The sequence below is a fragment of the Bidens hawaiensis genome, unplaced genomic scaffold, assembly GCF_021521415.1.
Source record: "Bidens hawaiensis isolate Kalapana, Puna unplaced genomic scaffold, B.hawaiensis_p1.1 tig00001521_1, whole genome shotgun sequence".
In the NCBI taxonomy this organism is placed as follows: domain Eukaryota; kingdom Viridiplantae; phylum Streptophyta; class Magnoliopsida; order Asterales; family Asteraceae; genus Bidens; species Bidens hawaiensis.
Genome location: NW_027491087.1, coordinates 2,308,374 through 2,313,560, shown reverse-complemented (window position 1 = coordinate 2,313,560; position 5,187 = coordinate 2,308,374).

The following is a 5,187-nucleotide window of genomic DNA, read 5'->3' as shown; positions in this document are numbered from 1 at the left end:
CTGATGTTGCCATGATCCATGTGGATGCTGATGTCAACGGGCTTTCGTCCGTTGCCTTTATACCGGTTATCATTCCTTCCTCCATTCTTGATTGATGCCACAAGGTGTGCAAGTCTTCCATCCTTGACGAATGTTTCAACAATATCCTTCAAGGATGTACACTCCTCTGTATTGTGACCCTTTGTCCCGTGGAAGTCACAGGATTTGCTCTGATCCGCATTAGGTCGCTGCCGGATCATTGGAGCTTTTGGCCATGGGAGTTTTTCGGTGGAAAATATCTCCGTGACGGTTTTGGTGAGTGGCGCCCACCGGTGTTTTCGGCTTGAAGGGTGCGTGTTATCCCTTCCGCCAACAAGAGGGCGAGAGCTGGATGAGGTGTCAAAGTTTACCCTTAACTGCCAAATACCTAGCTTCCTCTTTTTGTTCTGCCGGGCGATCCGAACATTGTTTTCTCTGGTCCTCTGCGTGTAGAGGTGTGTACTCTGGGGAAGATCCCTACCCAGTTGCTTCTCCGTCTCGGCAAAGCGCTTGGCCGCCGTCATGATGGCATCCCATGTGGATGGCATGCCGTCTTTACCCGTCAACGTGCGGATAAGCTCTGGGTATTCGGCGCCCTGGATGAAAGCGGCGCGAACAAGATCTTCACTTATGTTGCCTAGACTCAGGTTTTTGGAGTTGAAGCGAGTGATAAAGTCTAGTAAAGATTCATCTTCCTCTCTCACGCAGTTGAGGATCGTCCACTGCTCTTCAGTATATTTCCTCTGTTGACTGAAGTGTTGGCTGAACTTGTGTTGAAAGTCCGCCCAATCATAGATGTGGTGGACCGGTAAACGATCAAACCACGCCCTGGCCGCTCCAACCAGCGTCATCTGGAACATATAACACCACGTGGGTTCCGTCAAGTTACTGACGGTTGCCCCCGCTATGAATCTGTTCAAGTGATCATCTGGGTCGGATAGACCATCATAAGTGCCGATGTTGGACATCTGTTTGGCACTTCTCGGAGCGATTGCTTCCGCAATGTCCCTTGCAAACTTGGATGTTCCCGCATTTGCAGCAGTTGGTCTAAAGGTTTTGGAGAAGTCGCGTGGGTTTCCCCCCGCGTTCCTTGGTTTGAAGGTTTCTCCGAAATTCCTTCTTGGTTGGAAGTCCGTTTCTTTACGCTTCCTTTTCGCCCTATGGCGAGGGTTCGCGTCAGTGTCGGATTCCTCTCGATCATCGTCCGAGTACTCGCACTCACTGTTCATGTTGAGCTGTTGTCGAGTGCTTCCGAATACGTCAGTCTGTTGGAGTGAACGCAAGCGTTCATCCAACTCAGCCTGGAATTCCTTTTGACGTGCTTCGGCCCACGCCTTAACTTGATCGAGTGTTTGGCGAGGGAGCCTCGTCTGTTTCTCCAACTGGGCATCAGTGAACCCCAGTGAAATATTGTTTACTGCACTTGCCCCGGCTTGGGTAACCGGGGTAGTGTTCGTAAAATTTGTGTAACCGCCGGTGTCCCCCCCAGTAGATGGGGTTGTGGTTACCGGGGTTACTTGGTCACTTACTGGCCTTGGGACCGGAGTAACGTTAACCATTTTTTCAGAAGTTTTGAAAAAACTGAGAATTAGTTCTAGCTTTTATGCACGGATGGCGCCAATGAAGAAACACTAGGTGACCCCGAGTAGATTATGGATAATCTGGGGGTTAAGTAATGTTTCCCACGAGGGTTAGGTCCGGCAAAGAAGGATGTTCTTCAGATGACTTGCAAAACAGACACCGTGAGCTCGTCACTGAGAAGGGGGGGGGGGGGTTCCTCCTTGTGACCACCCTCCGGCGTGAGAATCAGACTAGATTGCTCTGAATATAAGTGTATATTGAGAGAAATAGCTAGTGAAGATAAAATACAAGATGATGATACCGTTCTAAGGTGTTGGAGTATTTATAGCCGAAGGTAGGTTTCCAAGCAGGTACAGCCAGCTGTATAATATTCCTGTTCTACCAACTATGGGCTACGCACGTGCCATGCTGGTTGGTGGGTAGGCAGCGGCTGATAGTGACAAGGCCGGCTGTGTACTGTTCCCTTTCCACCAACTGCAGGCTATGTGCGTGCCACGACAAGGGTTGGTGAGTAGGCAGCGGCTAATAGTGACAAACAGTACTAGAGCATGCTCCTCCTCGTACTGTTGTCGGTGAGCTGTCACCCTGTGATTGGTTCATGGGCTGCTTTGGTCAGATCTTGTCTATTTTGTCCATACCTTGGCAGGTATAGTACAAAAGATCTTCCAGAAGCATACGGACTGGCTCATTTGGGCGGGAGTATTCCCGCCTTGCTCATTGCTTCAGGTGACACTGAATTATTGAGAGTTAGTGCCTTGTGCGTGTAGCCTTGCTATTAGTGCGGGTAGCCTTCCCTGATGGCTTGTATCCGCAGTTGCGGGGACAGGCGGGGTACTTCACCATTGGGAGGCTTTCCCTGCGGGAACAGCTGGCGTACTGCGCGTAAGGTCTTCATCTCTGAGCATGGTGGGTCCTGCGGAACTAGTTGGTCCTTGCGCAGACGTCCCTCTTCAAGGTGAGTCTTGCGGGTCCAACTGGGCTCTGCTGGGACCTACCTCTTCAAGAATATAATTCTTCCTTTTATCATACATATACAACAAGTAATGAATAATGAACATTATACATTAGCAATAGTTGTTTATCTTGGCCATGGTGCAAATTAGTGGTCGAACATTCAAAATCAATTGCTACATAAACGAGTTAAACAAGACATGGAGTGTATACATTCGTATCTTTACCTTAGAGTGAACTATGAACTATATTATATAGACCACTCATAATGGAGACCCTATCCTCTTTCATATATCTAAATTATAAGAAAAATATATAGTCTTGTTAATTTTCAGCTTTACATTTGAGTCCTCGTCTCTATAACACATACAGGAAATTATATGGTATACATATATAATACGATTGTTCTGCTTATTTAGTAAAATTCATCGATCATCACTTAATTTTAACACAATTGAAAATGATTGCATAAACATACTACATTTAATAAATTTTTGAACATCTAAATATTCCATACAATTAGTAATTTTATATGAAAGTTTCGAAGGAAATAATCATAATAATCAATGTGTCACCTTTTTTATTTTGCTTGTTTAAGTTATAACAGGAGCATCATCATGACACAAATCCTAACCTAGAAACCAATTGCTAAATGTAAAATCACCATTTGATTTAATTATATATTTATATGAATTACATTTCTATAATTATTTGTTTACCGTTGATTACTTTTTCTATCTATAAAATGCGACATTATAGATGTATCATAAATGTATATAACAAATGATATAAAAATAGAAAGATCAACACGGCTGATATGAGCTTAATGCGTTAGTCATGATTTGCTAAACTTATACATTTATGATTACGGAGTACAGCTTAATAGCTTATGAAACGTCCTAGTAGAGTGGAGGAAGTAGTCATCTCCATCTTTCATTCATGTCTTATTCACTTAAGCATCGTATCGGCTTTCCACCATTTCATCTAAACATCTTTCAAAGGGAGTATGTTTCTATTTTTACATCTTTCACCATTACTTAATTAAAACTAAAATAAATAAAAACTAAATTAATGTTATTTTTTAAATTAATTTCATAATTTAAAACCACAATATTAAAAGTGGCATTAAATAAAATTAAATATTACATGATTTAGAAATTAATAAAAACCATCATTAAAACATTAAATAAAATACTAAACTCATAAACACAAAATTCATCGTTAATATCGGAAGCGATGGTGTCGAAATTGGCCTCTTTAAGTCGGAACCGTCTGCCGGTTGTTATACTTTCTTAGAATGTCCCACATCGCCATGTGTTTAAACCCACTTCTATGATAGTGTGTTTTGTATACACAAAGGGCCACGACAATTACGCCCATCTCCTTTTGTTCGTCACATGTGCAGTTAAATCTATCAACTTCGAATTTATTTGGTTTACCATGATATTGGCTTCACCAAAATTATGTTGGAATGCCACTAAATATACCATCCAAAATAAGCCGTTTTTCGACCATATTGATCTCCGATACATTCAACCAAGCCGTCACCAATGCCACTTTTTCATCATTGGTTCACACTCTTTGTGGTCCTCTAGGTGCCATTTGTTTTGTGAAACAAAATTTTGAGATAGAAATAAGATGTTAGAAAGAAATTTAGGTGTTTTGTGTAAAATAATGTTAATTTAGCTTGTTTATAAATAGGGAAAATATGCATAAATTATATCTTTAAAGAAACAATTGAGCTATTAACGGCCATATTACCGTTGCATGAGCAAGGTCTTCGGCTTCTCCAACCCGATCGGGTTGGTGTTCCCTCGGTACCGATGTCCACCCTTTGGGTTATGGACTTTTTAGGGTACGTAGATATATGTTATAGGTATGTCTTAACGTCTTAGCTTTTCTGATACTTTGGTTTGCCTTATTATAAGTACCAATGTTTTAGTGACACCCGGGCGTATAATTCTTTTATACAAGTGTATAAGTACTTGGATAGGGGTTAATACTTATTTTCCCAGCCTTGACTTTTATCTGCAGCCACTATAGCTTAACAATCACTCTATATTAACGGAAGTTTAATACTTCCACTGCTGGGACTTTTGTATGGTTGTTTGCACCTAATTCTCTTAGCCACGTTCTATGTTATTTGGGTTACCATATACCCTATATTATATAGCTCGCATAAAAATTTAAGAGTCAATGTGCTTAGTGATAGTAGCTTCCTATCATCTGAAATAGAAGTGAGCTTTACCACATCACACTCAACCGAACCCCAACATTAGTTGTATTGCTATAAATGAAATTATAGCGGATACGTTTATTTGCTATAATATTAACGGAGTATTTAACTAGCTTTAGCGTCCGTGTCACACAGTATAATTCAAATTATAAAACTACAAGTAAAACAAATAATTACATAACGTATATGAAAATAATGTATTACATCTATCATTTTATTTATGCTATGTGTACATAAATTGATTTTATTTATTTCACAAAATGATTTTTTAATATGAAATTAATAAAAAAAGCGCGTGCAAAAATATACACGAGAACGCTCTTACTATTGAAAATTTCATTCTTAGTGTCATATATGTATAATTGAAAGAATTTTAGTTATGAACTAATTTCGTAAATAAA